The sequence below is a fragment of the Narcine bancroftii genome, chromosome 2 (assembly GCF_036971445.1).
Source record: "Narcine bancroftii isolate sNarBan1 chromosome 2, sNarBan1.hap1, whole genome shotgun sequence".
Classification (NCBI taxonomy): domain Eukaryota; kingdom Metazoa; phylum Chordata; class Chondrichthyes; order Torpediniformes; family Narcinidae; genus Narcine; species Narcine bancroftii.
The window spans coordinates 154185751-154208249 of NC_091470.1; the positions used below are offsets into that span (position 1 = coordinate 154185751).

The window sequence follows — 22499 nt, forward strand, 5'->3', positions numbered from 1 at the left end:
ATTCTATTCTGAATGCATTGAATTGAATTGTTTCTTGCTATGTGTACCAAGACACAATGAAAATCTTGTAGTTGTTATTGGGGCTACAGAATACACAGCCTCCTATCCATTTTTGTCTTACTGTGTTATGCGATTGGTCCAGTTAATTCATTTACAGGATGAAGATCCCAATCCATCCTCCAGAGACTGCAGATTACTCCCATCCATAGTACAGTCTATGCATTTGCTCCTTCCAAATGTGATCAACTCAAGAAACATAAATTTGTTTGCCAAGGGAGAATGAGGAGCAGCTTTCCATGCGCATGCTTGGCTGGACGCCAGGAGATTTCGTGACACATACTGAGGACGCCCTGAGCTACTTCCTCCCTCTAGCTGTGATACCTCCTCTGGTGTCTGTCTAAAAATGATATAGAATGTATCCAGGCATTGTGGAGAAGACTGGCATTTTGCCTGGTATAAATTTGTGATGAAGACACATTGGGCTGTTGTTTGACTAATCTTTGAAAGAGTTCTCCCAGTTTGGAAACAAATCCCCAGATATTATGAGTAGGACTTTGTTTCAACTGAGGTAAGCAATTTTGCTATATCTGAATTTGATGCCCAGATCTGGTTTTATTCTCTCTTTGTTTCAATGTGGCCCTTGACGTGCTGGACTGCCTGCTGGACCAATTTAGAAGACATTCAAAAGTCAACCACAACATGTGACTTCAGATCCACCACAGACCAGATGGGTACATAGCAATCTAGTGGTGTTTATGATCACCTTTATCAATAATTAGTATGTTTCATTTTGAATTTCATATTATTAACTGAACAATACAGTTGTCTTGATAGATTATGCATTCATGCAACTGGCTGTTTGTTCAGATCCTGGATTACATGTCAGATGCACCATCACCAAAACACCGTCACAATTCTCGTGGAACTATTCAGATACAGATAGTCCTCGACTGCTGACCTACATGAGTTACGTCCACCCACTCATATAACTGAATTATGTTTTAAAAACCTTTATTTAAACTACTGTATAAATACATATTTTGTATTAAAAGTACTGTATCCATTGGTCCCTGCTCCTGGCATGAACCCAAAGCCCCCGCTCCCTGCAGCAGCCCAGTCCCTGCTCCTTGCGGTAGCCTGAGGACCCCACTCCCGCCCCAGCCCGACACCCAAGTCCAATGACTTTATTATTTAGTAGAAGTTCATATGTTGAGTTATCTTTATTAAAGGTACTGTTTTGTACACATGTTGACATTCTAAAAAACTGCTTTAAGACCTCGTTAAGACATGCACAGTGGGGCGAATCTGACATGTCCAATCTGAGTTAAGGCCAATCCTTCGGTCCAAATTATGGTCATAAGTTGAGGACGGACTACCTGTAATAGTAAGAGTTTATTTGTCTCCTAACCTTAACAAAAGAAAAGATTATCTACCTATTAATCTCACTTACAACGTTGAGGACCTGCTATAATGAGGCAGCACCACTAACGCAGCACCAATGACCCAGGTTTGAATCCGCCGCTGTTTGTAAGGAGTTTGTATACTTTTACTGTGACCTGTGTGGATATTCTCCAGGTGCTTCGGTTTCCTCCATCCTCCAAAACGTACAAATTGGTAGGTGAATTGGGTTGATTTGGGCAGCAGGAGTTTCATGGTCCAGAAAGGGTCTTCTACTCTACTGTATCGTTAAAGTTAAATAAATTTTCATATCTATCCTACATAATTGTACTGTAACAAGAGTGTATTTTATAAATAGTTAACCTTCTGCAAACTGTCTCAGGATCACATATAAGTTTGTTCTTTAACGATTCATCTGCAGTACGAAACAGCTTATGTAAAAATGACTGCTGGTAAAATTTAACATACATATGCATCATGCAAAACATTTTCTGTGATCACAAGACACTTTGTTTAAAGTTCATTTTGAAGTATCTCTTTATCTTAATTCAATATGTGCATAATTTTATGTCTTTTCTGTTTCAGTTCCTGATAACTGCTGCATCCTGTTCATTATATGAAAATAAACTATCCTTGTCAATTTAGAAAAAAAAACAAGATAAATGCACACACTGAGAAGTACTGCATATAAAAGTGAAATTAGCACAACTTTACTTCATTCAGAACAAAACTATGCAGGATTAAAAAAAACAACTCCAAAGGCTTTGGCCAGAAATGCCACAAATCAAGAACATTGCAATCATAGTTCTAAAAGTTTATAGCATCTGTGTCTTAAAATGCTGCTGGCTAATACAGTTGTGAATCTGCACTCAGTTGCAAAAATGCAACAAAATCAATAAACAGTTTATTTGCTTCACTTACATTAATGAATTTTGGACAAAACATGGAGAATGTTCTCATCCCTTTTACAGTTAGTTCTTATTAGTACTTCACTGAAAGGCCATCCAGATTAGATGCTCACTTGAGCGTGTGACCGTCTAACTCAGTTCTGGTATAAAATGTTTCAATTTATACCAGATAAATCACACATGTCAAACTCTGGCCCGCGGGCCAAATTTGGCCCGCGATATAATTATATTTGGCCCGCAAGATCATTTCAAAAATGTATTAGAGGTGGCCCGCTGGCCGCCGCGCCAGTATAGCGCATGCAGAGCTAATACTATAAATCCCAGAATGCATTGGCGTCAGCCCGCTAATCGCCCCCACCTCCTCTGTTTACGTTGCAGGGTCTCACCGTGGACTCTGGTTTTGGGGCCTGGCCGGTGTCAGGGGAAGCCAAGGCCGCTTCCCAGCTCCCGGAACCGGAGGCCTCGGGCCTGACCTTGCCAGGACCGTTGCCCACTCCCCCTCCCTGCCGCAGGCCGACCCGCGACTCACGGTGATGGGGCCGCTGATCCGCCGAGATGCCGTCCTGCAGCGAGAGCCGATGCCCCCACACTGTCGTTGTCCAACCCGATCGCCCGCAAACCCCACCGTCCCGCACACAGGCCTGAGTAAGGATTATGAACTTTAATCTCAGGATAAAATGATCTTCCAATAGTTTCATGTCACAGTGATAAATATATTCCTGGTTAAAAATGGTCCTGCACCTGGATACAAGCTCATTAGGCAAAAAATTTGAAAAGTGTGTAAATCAAAGGATATCTGTACCAATGGAAAAAGGGCATGGCAAATAACCCTGCTAGAGTTCATGCCCACAATCAGTCACCCATTTGATTGTTTCAGGAATCATGTTATTCTCCCACATTCTCAATAGCCCTCAGATTTTACTATTCGACAGCGCACTAGCAACATTTGACAAATCCTCTAAGGAGAAATATTATTTATTGAATATTTTATTTCTCATTTGTTAATGCTTCTGGAAAGAGTTTATCCAAAACTATTATTAAACATTTATTTTAATAAGAAAAAGTTTAACATTACATATGTTGAAAGAAGAGAAAACATGCAGATGTTGTTGAAAATTTTCAATAAATATTTAGTTTGGCCCTCGACTTAGTCCAAGTTTTTAATTTTGGCCCTCTGTGAATTTGAGTTTGACACCCCTGAGATAAATAAATGCTACTTTCAGATGTGCCACACATGGGTCCACCACCAGGGGGTGTGAGAGAACGTGTATATTCTCTAGCTTTTTCTGTACTATCTCTTTGATTTGCATTCACTTTCTGCCATTTACATTTCAAAAGAGAGCATGAAGGAAAAATCTTCGCCAACCTCACTCAATCAGCATTGTTTGCTGCGTGTGTGTGTGTGTCATTTGGTCTCTCTTGGACTCTCCCCCATCAGAAACATTTCATTTGTTCTCTCTTTCTGCCCCCCCCCCCACCATCCCCTTAACTTAGAATACATTTTGTGCTTATTTCGGTCATCAAAATTAAACTTATTTCTCTCTTCTCAGATGCTGCTTGAGCATTCTAGTATTTATTAAACTTTCAACATCTTTTTGGACTGTTAGAAAAAATCAATGCCGTGGGATTGCCTATCTAATTTAAAACAGCGCACTTTTCTTTTGAAAGAATAATTTTGTGCAGAAGTATTTCCAAAGCTCTCCACTTTTTCTTTTGGTTTGTTCAAATGAGTCAGAATATAGAACAGAGATCAAGAATCTGGTTGTGTGGTACCAGAATGACAATTTTGTTCTCAATTTCAGAAAAACCAAGAGTGGACTTTAGAAAGAAGGGGCTGATGGACCACACATCCCTCATAATTGGTGGGATGGCAGTGGAGAGGGTTAGAACCTTCAAATTCTTAGTCATCCACGGGAATGTACAAGACTGCAGGAGGTTGCAAATCTTGCCGAGTCTATCATGGGTCCCCACCTCCCATCCATTAGAGATATCTAGTTAAGGTGCTGCCTCAAGAAGGTAGCCAACATCATCAAGGGTCCCATCACCCTTGTCATTTATCTACACCAGGGGTGTCAAACTCAAATTCACAGAGGGCCAAAATTAAAAACTTGGACTAAGTCGTGGGCCAAATTAAATATTTATTGAAAATTTTCAACAACATCTGCATGTTTTCTCTTCTTTCAACATATGTAATGTTAAACTTTTTCTTATTAAAATAAATGTTTAATAATAGTTTTGGTTAAACTCTTTCCAGAAGAAGCATTAACAAATGAGAAATAAAATATTCAATAAATAATATTTCTCTATAGCCTTTAAGCTCCTTTTAAATGTATTTTTTTTCACAAGCCAACAAGTCAAAAAAATAACAACTTTCTTCAATGACAAACAGGTTTGTCTTTTAAAATGATGAACATATAGTCTGCCTTGAAAGGTCCTGTTTTCTGTCTTTCGTTTGGCCATTTTCCGTAAGGGGTTTATTACATGTGAGTTGGGCGACAGGTCACAGATGCCAATGAAAGTAAAGAGAGGAGGTGGGGGCGATTAGCGGGCTGACAGGCCGGCGCCAACGCATTTGCAAAGCATTCTGGGATTTGTAGTATTAGCTGTGCATGCGCTATACTGGCGCGGCGGCCAGCGGGCCAAATATAATTATATCACGGGCCAAATTTGGCCCGCGGGCCTGAGTTTGACCTGTGTGATCTACACTTTTGAAACATCTGTAATTGTACTCATATACATGACAATAAATATCATATTTAAGTTTACAACAGTGCTGCATTTTCTGAGTGATCTAAAAAAATGGTACTCCAATCAACTTAGATTGTCATTGGCCTTCTTCCCTTGCTCTTAAAGATTAGTTTACATTAGTATAAGATGCCATGCATTATGTGACCAAACTGGTTATTTTTTTCATTTTGAGTCTGAATGTCAAGTCTTTGCTGATAATTTATTTTGGAGGTAAATCATAGATTAGTGCAGCCTTGCTTGTAATCAGCACAGTCCTTTGCAATTGAATATTCTTGTTTAAATGAGCACATAGTAAACATTTTCTGTACACTTTACATCTCTTCCATTACATGGGAATATTATTCAAATAGAAATTGCTTGCTTTGGTCAAAACCATTAGTGAAAAAGTGACACCTGGGAAGAATCACAGTTATAACATGAAGATGTAGTGATAGGAAACAAGGATAGCTTAATTCAGAAAATTTAAATAAATGATTATTATTTATTAATTTCCATACCCAATGAGTAGTCAGATTATGGAACAACATTACCACATAGCTGAAAATAGCATAATTCAAAAGGGAAGCTCAAAAAATATAAGAATGATAAAGATTAAAAGTTTCTTATACATAGACTCCATTTAAAGTAATTGTCCAGTGTTGAAAAGTAACTTTGCCCTGAGACATTCTTGAAGTATTTTAAGAAAGAACTGAAAAGTACAATTTTTTTTAAAAACTAAATACCAGCAACCTGATACAAATATTGGTAAGGAAAAGTGTGATTGACAGAAAAGAATATTTTATTAACTCGATAGCAAATAACATGGTAGAAAAGTTGTGTTTATTTGTGGTACCCAGTGTGAGGAGACTGTAGTTCTATAAAGCACCATTTAATCTATTTCAAACTCTTATAAGCTTTGCCTGTAATGGCATCATAGTTACAACCTCTGTATATCCTGCCAAGAATAGCTTTTACAAAGTCGACAAGTTTGAACAGCAATAAGCCTCAACGTAACTATTCTCAGTTATTCAAAAACACAGCAGCTCATTCTGTGATAGACTTCAAGATACTCTATAATATTTTGTGCTATTATTTTGCTTAGTTACAACAACTTTTGACTAAAATTACGAACACACAGAAACAGAATCAAAAGAATGAAAATGATAAACACTAAATGAATAATCTGATCATATCAGATGCAACTGGTTTGTTTCTGAATTATAGGAAGCAGTTGGATAAATAAGAGGAGCAGGCAAACTGGAGTATCAACTTGTCCTCAGGGTGAACTCTCTACATTTGAATGTTAATCTCCACTAAAATTTAACATTTCCATTTTAGGCACCACATATTCAAACTTCAATTCTTAAACATGATATAATTCTGTACATGTGGTACATCAAAGAATTGTTGTCTCCTTTTCTTGGGATTCCCAATGACTTAGGAGATAACAATATAACAATTCCAGCATGGAAACAGGGCCATTTGGCCCTTCTAGTCCATGCCAAACACTTTCTCCCACCTAACACCACTGACCTACACTCAACCCGTAACACTCCATTCCTTTCCCATCCATATACATATCCAACTTCTCCTTAAATGTTAATATCAAGCCTTGGGAAATTGCTCGTCATACTTGGAAGGCATTTATGTATGTAGCATTTGTTCACAATCTGTGATCTACGTTCAGTTGACCGATCTCAGCTGGGGCAGGAACAAAAATGTTACAATTAATGTGCACACACAGTGTTCACACAGCTTTGGCTTGTTTATTCAAAAAAGAGAAAAGTGAGGCTAAAAGAATCCATTTAATGCATGCATATCAACTCTGGCTTTACTTCCTGTTTGTTCAATAAGTCATTACAATATTACAATATGGAGAGAAGAGCACAGGCCCAGCTACTCAGAATCTGCATCTTGATAGTACTCATGTTAGAACATACAACATTACAGCACAGTACAGGCCCTTCAACCCATGATGTTGTGCTGACCTACAATGCCCTCCATAATCTTTGGAGGGCACTGTAGGTCACTGCAAGGTGCAAACTAGTAGTTAGCCACAGAAAGGATGGCCAGATTACAGTTTGTCAAGAGGTATTTAAAAGAGGCTGCAAAATTCTGGAAAAAAGGTCTTGTGGACAGATGAGACCAAGATTAACCTATTTCAGTGATGGCTAGAACCATAGAATGCTTCAGTACAGAACACAGGCCATTCGGCCTTTCTAGTCTGTGCTGACCATTGTTCAGCTAATCCAAATAACCTCTCCCATCCATGTATCTGTCCAATTTATTCGTAAAACTCAAGATCGAGTCTGCACACACCACATGAGATGGCAGCTCATTCTATACTCCCACCACTCTCTGAGTGAAGAAGTTCCCCCTAAATTTTTCCCTTTTCACCCTAAAGCCATGTCCTCCTGTATTTATCACTCCTAATCTCAGTGGAAAGAGCCTGTTCACATTTACTCTGTCTATACTCCTCATAATTTTGTAAACCTCTATCAAATCTCCCCTTATTCTCCTTTGTTCCTTTCTCCGTAACTCAACTCCTGAAGACCCGAAAACATCCTAGTAAATCTTCTCTGCACTCTTCCAATCTTATTGGTATCCTTCCTGTAGTTAGGTGACCAGAACTGCACACAATACTCCAAATATGGCCTCACCAATGTCTTATATAACTTCAACATAACATCCCAAATCCTATAATCCATACTTTGAATCATAAAGGCCAAGATGCCAAAAGCTTTCTTTATAACCCTGTCCACTTGCGACACCACCTTCACGGAACAATCTACCTGTACCCCCAGGTCTATTTGCTCCTCTGCACTCCTCAGTGACCTACCAAAGAGTGGAGGCCTAAAAGAATTGCCCAAGATCCAAAGCCTGCCACCTTTGCCATAGTTTGCAATTGCAGGGAAGCCTCTGTATTTCTATTCATGAAGTCTTCTGAAGACAGTAGTCAACGACACATTCACATCTGCCTCCTGAAGAAAGTTTTTGATCTGTCGGACAAGTGTTGGGATTTTTCTTCATTATGATGAGAATTCTTTTGTCATCAGCAGTGGAGATCTTCCTTAGAATACCAGTGCCTTTGCAAATCTGAGCTCACCAGTACACTCTTCCTTCTTAATGATGTTCCTAAAGTTTAGGCAATGTATCTTACAATTTTATTCTTGTTTTTCAGCCTCAAAATAACTTCTTTGACTTTCATTGGCAAAACTCTGGTCATCATGTTGAAAAACAGCAACTACAGACTCCAAAGGTGATCAAAAGCTTAGAATTGAGCTTATATCTCTTATACCTGCAACAATGAAGCAATTAAACATACCTGAGTAATCACAAATGCCTGTGAAGCCAAATGTTCCAAACATTATGGTGCCTGAATGAGGGGACTCTATATAAAATTCTGTTATTTCTACATAGTCAAACCAAAATGTACACAAATAACCTTGAATAAAATCTTGAATGTGTGTAGTGTGAATAAAAGCTTTCACGACTGGAGAGAAAACACACACTTTTATTAGCTTATAACAAAGAGTAGTCTTACAAGGGTCTTCAGTAGGGCTCTGGGTTTAGGTGGAAAATTTGGGGTTATATATGGGTAGATGGGGGTGAAGCCTTGGGGTAGGAACAGCCATCTGTACAACCCATCACCAGTGAATCTCAGTTCACTGCATTCACCCTTTCCTGCAAAATTAGGGCCTGTGGATGAAGACAGAGAATACAGACTCAGCAAAAAAAATAAATAAATCAAAATATGTACAATTATTTACAGATTTAAACAATCCGGGGGTCTGGAAATCCTGGAGGAGCGCTACAGCACTGGTGGCCCTTGGTCCCCTTGTCCCTTCTTAGGGGAGGCATGGTGGGTGGTAAGGTCTCCGGTTCTATTACACAGGGGGATGACTCTTCCTCCTGAACAGAATCTCCTGAGGCCCTGATTTGGAGGTGGTGAGAAAATGTTCTAGAACTTGTTGGTCTCTGTTCCAGCAGGTGCCAGTTCCCTGATAGAGACAGTGTCTTCACTGCCATCTGGATTCTCCATGTAGGCATATGTGGGATTGGAATGGAGCAGTCTTACCCTCTCTATCATGGTGTCGGTTTTACTTCTCCTCACGTGCTTTCTTAGGAGGACCAGTGTGGCGAAACAGGTTGGGAATGTGGTTCCCGATAACAATCTCCATTCAAAATTGAGGAAAAGCTCATGAAGAGCTGCATTGGTTGCTATACAGAGTAGTAATCGTATGGAGTGGAGTGCCATGGGTAGGACATCCTGCCAGCTCGGGTCTGGAAGGCCTCTTGACTTGGGGGCCAATTTGACGGTTTTCCAGACTGTGACATTTTCTTTTTCAACATTACAGCTCCCCTGGGGGTTGTAGTTTGTAGTCCTGGTGTATCCAATGCCCCTTCCCAGCAGGTACTGATGTAGCTCCTCACTCATAAATAATGAGCCCGGGTCACTATAGATATAGCCGGGATACCCGAACCAGGCAAAAATAGAATCTAGGGCCTTGATAACCGAAGAGGTGGAGGTGTCTGGACAAGGGATAGCGAATAGAAAGCGTGAGATCTCATCATTGATGGAGAGAAAGAATGTGTTCTCATTCGCGGAGGGGAGTGGTCCCCTAAAATTGACACTGAGCCATTCGAGGGGCTGGGATAACTTTATCAGGTGCGCCTTTGTGGGGCAGTAGAAGTGCTGCTTGCACTCCACACAGACCTGGTCATTTCCCTGATATCTTCCATTGAGTAGGGCAGATTCTGTATCTTGACAAAGTGAGCCATGCGGATAACCACTGTATGGCAGAACTCATTATGTAGAGACTGCAGTTGGCCAGCATGTGCTGAGGTGCAGTTTCCTCTGGATAAGGCATCTGGAGGCTCATTAAAGGCACCTGGCTGACAGGCTATGTCATAATTGTAGGTGGAGAGTTTTATCCTCCTCCTAGCAATTTTGTCATTTTTAATTTTTCCCCTCTTGACGTTATTGAACAGAAATGTGACAGAACACTGGACAGTGAGGAATGTAAATTTCCCATCAGCCAGATAGTGCCTTCAGTGCCTGATGGCCTCCACAATGGCTTGAGCCTCTTTCTCCACAGAGGGATTCTGGAGCTCATGGCCTTTTAGGGTCTGGGAGAAAAAATGCCACCGGCCTACCTGCTGGTTAAGAGTACGGCCAGTGCCACGTCTGAAGCATCACTTTCCACTTGGAAAGGTACGTTCTTGTCCATCGTGTGCATGGTGGCTTTTGCAATGTAGCTTCAGACATAGGTAAAAGTGTTTGGGTTTCAGCTGAGAGGGGAAAAGTAGTGGATTTTAAAAGGGGGCGAACCTTATCAGCATAATGAGGGACCCACTGGGTGTAATATGAGAAAAACCCCAGGCCTCTCCTCAAAACTGTCAAGGTCCTTGGAATAAGGAGCTCTAACAGGTGGGACATCCTATCGAAGTCAGGGCCAATAATACCATTCTCTACCACGTAGCCCAGGACACACTTACTGGAGTTATAAGTGAGGTTCAGGGCTTTCGCCACGTGGAGAAAGCTCTGAAGGTTGGCATTATGATCCTCCAAGGTATGGCCATAGATGGTGATGTTATAGAGGTATAGCCTTCAACCTGTACTCATTCGCCATCCTGTTCATCTGCCACTGGAAGATAGAAACCCCATTGGTAATACCGAAAAGGACCCTCCGGAAATTGACAGAGACGGCTGTTTGCCTCAAAAGCAATATAGGGGTGGTCCTCGGAATGGATTGGCAGCTGGTGATAGGCAGCCTTCAGGTTGATGGTCAAACAGACCCAATACTGCACAATATCCTTCACCATGTCCCAAATTTGAGGAAGGGGGTATGCCTCCAGGAGTGTGAAATTATTGTTTGGCTATAGTCAATTACTAGCCTGGACTTATTTTCCCCTTTTACTGCCACCACTTGTGTTCTCCATGGGCTAGTGCTAAATTCAATGATTTTCTCATTAAGCAAGCGTTGAGTCTCTGATTTTATGAACTCCTGATCAGCAGCACAGAACGATCGGCTATAATCCGATTTGGGAAGAGGGGTGTGCGGGTAGGTATTAAATATGGAGAGGCTGCACATGGGTTCAGATTTTAATGGCACTCCGTTCCGAGCCGTTATGAGAAGGAGGGGACCAGAATACTCCAAGGTCACACTTTTAAGTTGACACAAGAAGTTAAAACCCATCGGTACCAGAGCACACAAATCCTTAAGCACATACACCAAAGTTTATAAAACTGTCCCCCCCTTCAAAAGACAAATGTACAGTACAATGTTCTTGGATATGAAGAGTGCGAATGAGACACTAAAAATATATGATAATTGGAAGGATACCATTGAAGTTTGTATTCCTGAATAGTCTGAGCGTCTACGAAAGTTTCTGTACAGCCAGTGTCAATTAAGCAATCACTGTAGAGTTGCTGAGTTGATGTGATCTGTCTTGGTCCAGAACCATCAATGCGAGGACCCTGGAGACTCCGTTCAAGCAGCCCCCTCCTTCCTGATGTGCCAGCAGGCAAGATGGCATCGATCTCATGGCATGGCAAGATGGCTACCCTTCTTCCTCCTCTGATAATGATGGCGCTAAATTAGAAGTTGAATCGTGGCAAGACGGCTGCCGAGTCTTTTCGCGCTGTAATGGTATGGATTGTATGTACTAATTGGCCGGTAAAGGCTCGGGCTGGCCCACCCTCTGATGACACTCTCACCTGGACTCCTCCCCTGGGCCCCAGGCCATAAAGGTCGGGCCACCTCTCCCTTCCCTGCCCTTCCCGAGCTTGGATCCGGGCCAGCTCAAGTCTTATGTACAATAAAGCTTCTCATTCCCCAGTCTTTGACCTTGTGATTACTGGGGAAACTGGTAGTGCCCAACACGCGCCGTTTCCCCATTGCCACCCTCCAGCAATTGGACCCGAAAATGATGGACCAGGCGGAGTCAACGGCTCCCAATGTTTTGGGTGTCACAGCCACATGGTTCGAGCAGGCCGAGGCTCAGTTCCAGCTTTGACACATCGCTGCCACCGACATCCGCTACTTCTATGTCATGAGCACTCGAATCAAGACACAACGACAAGGGTCATAGACTTCCTACGGCAGCCTCCGGAGGAGCAAGGCAAATGCGCAGCCCTCAAAGACCTGTTAACCTGCATTTTTGGGCTCTCCCACCTTGAATGTGCTGCCCAATTGCTGCATATGGACATTAGGGGACAGGACCCAGTCCGCCCTAATGAGCGAGATGCCTGCTTTGACTGAGGGCCACAAACCCTGTCTGCTTTTTGAGCAGATATTTCTGGAGCAACTGTCCGAGGATAACTGATGCTTGCTCATGGATGAAAACTTCAGCAACCCTTGGAGGAATGCAGCCCAGGAGGAGTGCTCTCGAGAGTGAAGAAGGACTCGATCGCTGTTGTAGACCACATCAGCAGGCCCCACGAACAGCCGCCTCTGAGACCAAGACCAGTGGAGAGGCAAGTTAATACCACAGACACACAGCACAATGCAGGGAAAAGCAATGTGGTAGTCGACACTCTGTCAATCCCCGTAATCGATTCAGTACACGCCATGTCCCAGGAAGTCGACTACATGGCCCTCGCTAGAGGACAGCAGATCCCCATGTTTAGGACAACTGTCTCCAGTCTCAGGGTGGAAGATGTCCCTTTCAACCCAGGTAACCTGACACTGCTGTGCGATGTCTCCACTGGCAGCCCTCGCCATATTGTCCTGGCTGTGTGGAGGTGCCAGGTTTTCGACACCATACACAACCTGGCACATCGTGCAATCCAGGCCACAGTCAAGATGGTGGCTAGCAGGTTTGTCTGACACGCCCTCCGTAAGCAGGTCAGCCAGTGGGCCAAAATCTGCAATGAACTGCCAGTCCTCCAAAGTGCTCACACAAATGCGCCCACACAAACCTTTGAACCAGCATGGCACAGGTTCAGCCACATACATATTGACATTGTGGGGCTACTATCAGTTACCCGTGGGGAGAGATACTTTTTGACCATGGTTCACTGCTCCATGAAGTGGCCTGAGGAGGTCTCGCTGGCTGATACCACCACAGAAATCTGTGAAAGGGCACATGGGTGTCCAGATTCGGGGTCCCAGAGCACCTAACCTCAGACAGAGGGGCACAATTCACCTCTGGGCAGTGCTGGCTAACTTCCTGGAGACACAGCTCCACCACACTACGGCGTATCACCCTCAGGCCAATGGGTTGGCGGAGCGGTTTCACAGGCACCTGAAGGCAGCCTTGCTAGCCCGGCTCAAAGGTCCCAACTGGGTGAATGAACTGCCTTGGGTCCTGCTGGGGATTCGCACCACGCCAAAGGAAGCCTTCAACACCTTGGCAGCAGAGATGGTCTACAATGCACCCTTCATCATTCTGCGGGAGTTCCTAGCCCCAGACAAATGCCCAGAGTATCCCATAGCCACCCTTGAGAACTTACGGCAAAAACTATGGTTCCTGGTCCCACGGCAACCCCCACCACAAGGCCAGGCCAAACATAACATCCCCAAAAACTTAAAGATTTGTCAGCCTGTGTTTGTGCAAAGGGGTGTATACCGTCTACCCCTACAATGACCCTATGAGGGACCCTACAGGGTCATCAGGGACAACGGCTCCACTTTTGCACTAAGGAGGAGGTTTTAACATTGACTGCCTGAAACTAGCCTATCTGGACTGCGACCAGTTGGTCTCCATTCCACCCCCGTGACACAAGGGCAGACCATCCAAGTCAGCGGATAATGGCCCAAACGCCGGTTCTGGCGGGGGGGGGGGGGGGGGGGTGGTCATCATGTAGCAGCCCGCGATCGGAGACACGGACCGGCCGACAAACGCATCGACCATGCAGACCTGGGGATAACACTGGCCATTGTCCCATGTAACCTCCTGTACGGTGGGAAGAGAGGGAACTGTGGCGGGAATCCCGGCCAATCACAGGCTGGTGCTCCAGTGACGCGGGGCCCTGACATCAAAGCCTGGGGCCCGTGTAAATGCAATAATCAATGCAATAAATTAGACTCAACTTCAAGGGTTTGGTGTGCATGTTGTTCTTCTCCATGCCCACATACTGTGAACGCTACAAATTGATAGTTTCAATTTAGGACTTGTACCTTCAATATTTTCTAATAAAAATAATTCAGGACTTAGCGGAAAAGCAATTTCTGTAACTTGTTCTAGAAAGTTACGTAAAGCCACTCAAAAAGGTCTCACGTCGGGACAAGATCACGTTGAATATATAAACGATCCTGCATCTCACCACACCTAAAACTTTGATCTGATAAACCTGATTTCAATCTATTCAACTTCTATTATGTATTTACTTGTATTTTGATGGTTTGACTTATTTTGATTAATAAATAAAATTTGGGAAAAAAATCTATACAACTTCTGTGGTGTAAGATATAATTGATGTAAAAAATTGTTTAGAACTAATCTATATCTTACATTGATAGCATTAGTTATACAAATCCTACATACATTTTCCCACATTTATTTATATTATAATATTCAAATCTGTTTCCCATCTCTGTCTAGACCTATGTAATCCTAGTTTAAAATTTCCTGCTTGTGACAATGAATATATCAAAGAAGTAAATTTTTTAACAATCCACCCCTAATAAGAAATTCTACCTAAGTATAACTAGACAGAAACAATGTCGATCCTAACTTCTCTTTCAACTATGCTCTTAACTGAAAATAACATAAGAGTGGTATAGCATATTTGTTTCTCAATGCTTAAATGACATTAATTGACCTTTTTCATAAGAATCTTCAACATTTACATCCCTTTAATCAATAACATTTTAGGTGATATGGACCCTCCACCAATATCATGACCTATTTTATTCCAACCATTAAGCAAATATTTCAATAATGATGTCTCTTTATCAGCAAACAGTTTTGATTCCCACATATATAAATTATTCTACTTTCTTCTTTCTTATTTTATTCAGTTCTATATTAACCCATACTGGTTTTATATTTTTTTTAAAAAAGAAGCAAGAAATCTCATCTGTGCCACTCGATAATAATTTCTAAAATTAGGAAGCTGTAATCCTCCCAATTCCTATTTCCACATTAGCTTCTCAATAGAAACTCTTGCCATTTTACCTTTCCAAAGAAATTTCCTTATTTGTTTATTTAATTAATTCTTGAAATTTTTTGAGGCATTAATATTGGTAATATCTGAAAAAGATATTGTATCCTTGGAAATATATTCATCTTTATACAATTCACCCTTCCAACTAAAGTTATAGGTAAATTTACCCATTAAAAAAATCTTCCTCAATCTTTTTAAGTCAAAGACAAATAATTCAATTTATATAAATTCTTCAACTTACTACCTGTACATATTCCTTGTTTTAGCCATTTATACTGCGTATCTATCTGGCACTGAATATAATTACCTACTGTCAATGGCATAATTTCACTTTTATCCCAGTTTACTTTATAACCCTGTAGCTAGCTGCTACAAGCTATGGCTCTGCAGAACCAGGAGAGGTTACAGCTGTATGCAGGTTAGCTCAGAAAGAACATGCTGTTCCCAGAAAGAACGACACGAACCCCAGTTGAGTGTAGTTGATACTGAGCTTTATTGGGCTCACAGCCCTACTTTTATTCTCAAGATGAGTGGCGTGGTCAAAAAGCCCTCTCAGCACTAATTGGTGTGTTTGTGATTCACTTTCCCTGATAGGCCAGTTAAGCTCTTTTGGTTGTGGCCAATTGGAGGGCAGCGCTGCAGGCCTTATGCAGCCTGATGGATTGTCGTGTTTGACCTTCATTTTGTGAGGCCCTGTGGGGGAGCTGCAAAGGGCCACCACACGAACCCCCCCTCCCCGCCCAGAACCAGTGATCAGAATGTTGTTATTCTTGGAAGGCTGGCATCTTTTGCAGGGGAGAGGGTGGTTAATTGACTCTGTAATGTCCATATGGGCTGGTTTTAACGTTTGCCAGGAATGTGCAGGGGGAGAGACATTTTCAGGTCTCTGCACCCCACTGCTGACGATATTGACAGTATTGCTCACTAGCGGTGTCTGTTGTCCTTGTGGCTGGTCGTTCGGTTGGTCAGTGGTTGGGTCTTTGCTGTTGTTGCCTGCCCATGTGCTGCAGTTCCAGCGTGGCATCATGCGGAGTGTGAAGGCTGTTTCCCTCTTGGCCAGCAGGGAGTCCACTTTCTCTGGGCAAAGTGTGCCTCAATTTGCCAGAACCACACTTTGGGCTGCACTGCCCAGAAGCTCAGCAGCTTCAATGTCAGCATGTGATTGAAGAGTCTGCCTCCATCGCTGGGTCCAGATATTGTCTTGTCCATCGGGGTTACAATGACTGCATTTTGATTGAAGAGTCTGCCTCCATCGCTGGGTACAGATGCCATCTGGACTATCGGGGTCACCACTGTAGCTAGCTGTTACAAGCTATGGCTCTGCAGAGCCTATAGTGCAGGAGAGGTTATAGCTGCATGCAGGTTAGCTCAGAAAGAAACCGCTGTTCCCAGGAAGAACAACACGAACCCAGTTGAGTGTAGTTAACACTTAACTTTATTGGGCTTTTATTCTCAAGATGAAGGGCGTGGTCAAAAAGTCCTCTCGGCACTAATTGGTGTGTTTGTGATCTGCTTCCCCTGATAGGCCAGTTAAGCTCTTTTGGTTGTGGCCACTTGGAGGGCAGCGCTGCAGGTCTTGTGCAGCCTGCTGGATCATTGCGTTCGTCCTTCATTTTGTGAGGCCCTGTGGGGGAGCTGCAAAAGGCTGCCACAACCCAAAACTTTTCCATATTCTTCCAATTGGGCATACAATCTTCATAAAGATGACTTATGATCAGTTAAGTATATTAAAACATCATCTGCAAATAAATTAATTTTATGTTCCTCCTGGGCCATCCTAAAGCTCTTAATTTGAAAGTCAGAATGGATCACCTGGGCAAGTGGTTCAATGGCTAAAATAAATAAGGGTGGTGACAAACAACAATCTTGTCTACTTGATCTCGATAACTTAAATGGCATAGACACTTGTCCATTTGTTACTACTTTAGCTTTAGGGCTATTATGTAATGCTCTAATCCAATTTAAAAAGTTCAATCCAAATCCAAACTTTTCTAAAACTTTAAACAAAAAAAATCCCAATCTAATCTATCAATCAATCACCTTTTCTGCATTGAAAGTCACTGCAACACTTAAATCACCCTTTTTGCACTAGATAAATTATATGAAACAGTCTAGCTACATTTTCTGAAGATTGCTTTTTTTTTTTACAAACCCTGTCTGATCCATATTAATTAATTTAAGTAATAAATTATTCATTCTATTTTCTAATCTAGTGAAGATTACATATCTAACTGCAGGGTCTGTATCTTAACTGGAAGTTCTTTTTAATCAAAATTGCCACCCTTCTTGCTTTAGAATTAAATGAAGATGGCATTACATATCCCACTCAATCCCTTTTTATTTCAAATGTTATTTTTCAGTTAAATGCATTTCTTTTTTTTGGTCCCTAGATAAGGAACGTATCAGATATTAAACTGATAAGAACAGACACTACACTTGATCTTAGCCAAAAGGCTGAGAAGCGATCAGTTAAATGCATTTCTTGAAGTTACATCAACTCCAAATTTCTTAATCTATTTCAACTCTCTTTTTATTGTTCCCTTTATCCCATTGACATTAAAATTTACAAACTTATTTACCTCACTCATCTAGATCAAATATATTTATCAATCCCTCTCCCTCATCTTGTCCTGCGTCTCCTCCAAATCCAACAAAAATCTGTGGATCCGTATGCACTTCTAGCAATCCAAAAAGGAAAAAGGAAAAAAAAAGTGTACAAGTTTATACCTATAACAGTATAGGAAAAATCCCTCACAATAAGTGTTGTCTAATAAAACACTAATTCCTTCCATTTTATGGGTTGTAACCAAAGTCACAAACACACATAATCCTGCAAAAATCAACTCCTCCCAACTCCTTTGGTACATTCAATATATAAGCTTTAATCACTTGGCTAATAAAAGTTAAATCAATTAATTAGTTAATCATAATTAAGATTGTAATCAAAAATCAAAAGAAAAAGGCATAAAAGAAAAAAATCTTTGCCAAATTCTTCCATCTCAATTATGAAATTAAAATAAAGAAAAAAAGGATAGTTCATTTCATCAAGTCCTTAGTAATTACTAAAGGATGAGCTTCAGGAAGAATCCAAGCATATTCTTCTGCTTGAACAAAATTTGAAAAGAATCTGATCTGTTGTCCCAGAACAAAAATCTTCAAAGTCCCAGGGTATCAAAGGACAAACTTGTAACCTTCATCACATAGAATTTTCTTAACTGAATTAAATTATCTCCTTCTTCTCAACAAATCTTCACTTAAATTGGGATAGAAAAAGATCCTATCCCCTTCCCATAACCAAGGACCAAGTACTATCAATGATGACCTGAAACGTTATTTCACTTTCTATCTCCATAGTTGCTGTCTAACCTGCTAATTCCAGCACATGAGACTTCTGCTCAGCATTTAACTACTATTAAATCTGTTGAACTGTTGTGTAAAATATTATTACGTTTGAATAATTTTGTCTGCTAAATCAGCTTGTTTGCAAACTCTAATAATGAAAATATATACAGCAAGACAACATATGATTTTGGTTTTAACTGACTGGCTATAAAAAAATTATAAAAGATTTCTGATATTTAAGATCTTGTGTTGAGTGCTCATCAATTTAAGCCCCTATGGCCTTCCAAACTAGTAGCCCAGCAGAATTGGTACTCAAGCTGGGAATTCTAGATAATTATAGCCAAGACATCCATGAACAGATAGCAAATTATTCCTACTCAAAATTATTAATTCAAATGTATAACACTTCAAGGCACCCTTTAAAAAACACTTCCGTGTGTGTGTGTGTGTGTGTGTGTGTGTGTGTGTGTGTGTGTGTGTGTGTGTGTGTGTGTGTGTGTGTGTGTGTGTGAGAGAGAGAGATGTTTGCAACAAAGTGAAACACCGTTACAGACTACAACACAGCCCCAGGGACTGGTAATTATGGCAATTGTTCTCTGTGGAACCTAACTGCAAAATTATTGGTCTGTTTTGCTATGTTGCAGATGTAACTACACAAACACTTCAGTCATTTTAAGCTCTTTGCGAAGATCCAAGGTTATAAAAAGGCAATACGTAAATGCAAATTTTCCTCTGCATTCATGAAAGCAGATTTCTGGAAAATAGACTTCTGGTTTCCCACAGAATACCAGATATCAATTCAGGATGTGAAATAAGAAAGGAAAACATTTATAGTATCTGAAGCAGAATGTTGAATTTTTTTTCTTCCCCATAGTGTTAAATGGCAAGGATGTCCATTTCTGCAATTAGCACATATTTACGAACTCCTTCCTACTTTACCTAATTTGGTTTTTAATTTTCAAATTATCCAGCAGTTCAGTCAAACAAACAGTTCTGATATTTGATTCTATATTCAATGCTTTGGGGAAGTAATAAGACAGCTGGAAGCAATTACATTCCCTACAATTTTAAAGCTAAGATTTGGATTGAAGAAACAGTATTTCCTTTGTTATTCAGAAAAGTCGTTCCTCATTGAGCAAATCCAAAACTACCTGTTTGTCGTCAAAGGGAAAGGTACACAAACTATGCAGCACTCCTCAGTACTTTGCAGTTCAAATGTATGTGAAATATCAAGCTTCCTAATCCAGCAGCAAAAGTCTTTAGTATGTCATATGCCAATTTGGCTATCCTCAGTCAGCAGCTGTTCTACATTATTGTACAATGTGCAAATTCTAAAAATGTTTGTGCTGAAGAAAGTCAAACCAGCTCTGTGACATGCAGGTACAAATTGAAGTTATGTAGATCTGCATACGTATGAAAGTCAGCAAAGAGAATGAAATATAGTAAAACCCCCCGGTACTCAGATCCTACGGGAATTACAAATGCTGGATATGCGTTATTCTTGGTTAACTGAGACTCACTCTAACAATGCCTAATACACCTGCATTAAGAATACCAAATTTGAAGACAAAAGACAGTGCAAAATGTAAAATAATTTGAAAAAAATGAGTATTGTCATCCTTAATTTTGTAAAGTTCACAATCAAGTAATTGCTGTAATTTACAAAATTTAAATTTGAACCCCGGTCACTGGCACTGTAACAGCATTGCATTAACCACTATGCAAAAATGCCACCATCATAATTAATCCCCTCCCCCAAGATTACAGATAAAGCCTTACTAACACATCAACACTAATGAATAATCTTACAAAGTAGGCATACAGAAACACTTTGGGAGAGTCGCTCCCAGCGGCATCAGCAGGCTCTTCATCCTGGGTCGCGCCATTTTATTCAAACACAACTTTATTCAAAAAGCTGCTGCAGGCGGGGCACAACCAGGGTGCTGCGCTGGCTGAATGGTTGCACCCATTTTCACCAAGGGGTTATGTGTTGATTTGGAGGACATTTACAATTTTAAACTTTTATTTACATTTTTATTTATTTCAATTTATTGATTTGCTCATTTTCATTGCCAGATAGTAGGGTTGCTGGTTGCTTGAATTTCGGATATTGGGGATTTTACTGCAATTCTTTCCATCTTCTTGAAGCTAATGCACGCTGCTATGGAAAGTGAAATGTATACATCTGCTATTTCTATTGATAGATAATATTGTAGCCCAAACTCTAGCTATCATTTCCTAAAGTTAAGGAATCCTCTGGATTCTAGGATGAAGGTAGCCTGTACTTTCTCCAAGTACTGTTGTTATCAGTTGGCTTACCATAAAGATATATTTGCAGGCAATTTCATAGAATTCCCATCACACTCATGGCACATCAGAGTGCCACATGCAATAAAATGTAACATGTGGAAATGCAGCAGCAAATTTGCACAAACTGTGCTGCAGGTCTTACCACCTGAAAGCCTTTGGCTTTGGCTTTGAGGGACAAAGTTAACCAGTGCCCTGGCACTCTCCCCTCTTCTTCAAGATAGTGCATTAGGATCTCACAGTTCAGCCAACCCAGGAATCAATCTTGTGAGTCTTTATTGGACTCTTTTGTTTATAGTAGGTATATCTTTCAAAACTTCACACAATTTTCAAGATGTAGTCTTTGGATAATTGAAGCAAGAGATCCTTTCTCTATACTCAAAACTACCATTTGCCCTAACTGTTCACTGTATCTGCATGTTTGCCTTCAGTAAACAAGGACACCAAGTAACAACTTGTGCATCAAAATTTCACAATCTCCAAAGGTTTGTTGTTTCCTCCCTAACCTGGGGTATTCAGCCAATTTAGTCCCTGCATACCACACATGCTCCCAAATACTGTCAGTTATCAATAATATATTAAAAAATACTTGGGTAGATTTTCAATTATCGAGTCAGCACAGAAGCAGACGGTTTGGCTCACCGTCTGCACTGAGCATCACCCATTTGTTTTACATTAATTCCATATTTTATTTTCCAAAATTCACTTCAACTTCTACGGATTCTAACACTAACCTACCTACCAGGGGCAATTTACAGTGGCCTATATTAATCTACCAACCCAGTAAAACACTGCAGATGTACTTTATAAAGCAAAGACAAAGATACATAACCAACTGTTTCGGGCTTGAGCCCTTCATTAAAGTATATCTACCAATTCATGCCTTTAGGAGGTGAGAGAAAACAGACATGCAGAGGATACACATGGAGTCACAGGGAGACAATGCAAACTCTACATGGACAGGACCCAAAGTCAGGATTGAAATAGCATCTCTCATGGTAAGGCAGCAGTTCTATGAGCATTTTGTATTGGACAGCAGTGAACCCATGTCTCTTGCATGGCACGCCAGAATTCTACATCTGAACCACCAAAGCTGTCAGCCAATCATAATGCAGCACGTCTGTATGCAAACTAAATTTATAGGCAAACACTTGCAGCACCCAAAATCAACTCTAAGAAAGCAAAATTCCAAGGGCCTATATCTGGAGCTCCCAAACTGATATTTTCAGAATCAGAAATGACAGTTCTTCAGTCTGAATAGCAATTAATCTTTTTCAAGTTTATTTATCACTAATTCAACTCCAATTCCCAACCTTTGCAGGGAACCCTTAATTCATGCTTTACAGTATGCCACTGCATTGTATAACACTTACAAATCCAATTGTGTCCAATGCTGGAATGGAATCTCTAACATATGGCATAACAGCTCAGCATGTTGTCTGGCCTGCATTTTCAGTCTTTGGCAATATTATCTTTGAATTCAGTACTGAAGTATCCAAAAGGTTACCCAGATTGCTTAAATTCTATCCCAGGTCTGGCAAATTGGCATGATCCCAGCAAGACCAAGAAATGAACAGCAAAGCCTCTGAGCTCAGAATTGCACAGATTGTCAGCTTAAATGCTCATAGAACTGCTGCCTTACCATGAGAGATGCTATTTCAATCCTGACTTTGAGTGCTGTCCATGTAGAGTTTGCATTATCA

At 40.9% G+C, this 22499-nt stretch overlaps 1 protein-coding gene, 2 long non-coding RNA genes and 1 pseudogene across 10 annotated transcripts in view; 2 read left to right on the forward strand and 2 right to left on the reverse strand.

The window, feature by feature from the left end:
- The window catches only part of LOC138754411 (putative oxidoreductase YteT), a 225795-nt gene that overhangs the window by 141341 nt on the left and 61955 nt on the right, over window positions 1-22499 (reverse strand). The window lies entirely within an intron of this gene.
- On the forward strand, window positions 377-8500 carry LOC138754412 (uncharacterized). Its single transcript, XR_011351749.1, has 2 exons — window positions 377-568; window positions 8215-8500. It is a non-coding gene; the product is annotated as an uncharacterized lncRNA (long non-coding RNA).
- LOC138754414 (uncharacterized) lies at window positions 10030-11875 on the forward strand. Its single transcript, XR_011351751.1, has 2 exons — window positions 10030-10248; window positions 11496-11875. It is a non-coding gene; the product is annotated as an uncharacterized lncRNA (long non-coding RNA).
- On the reverse strand, window positions 17492-17613 carry LOC138755931 (U2 spliceosomal RNA; annotated as a pseudogene).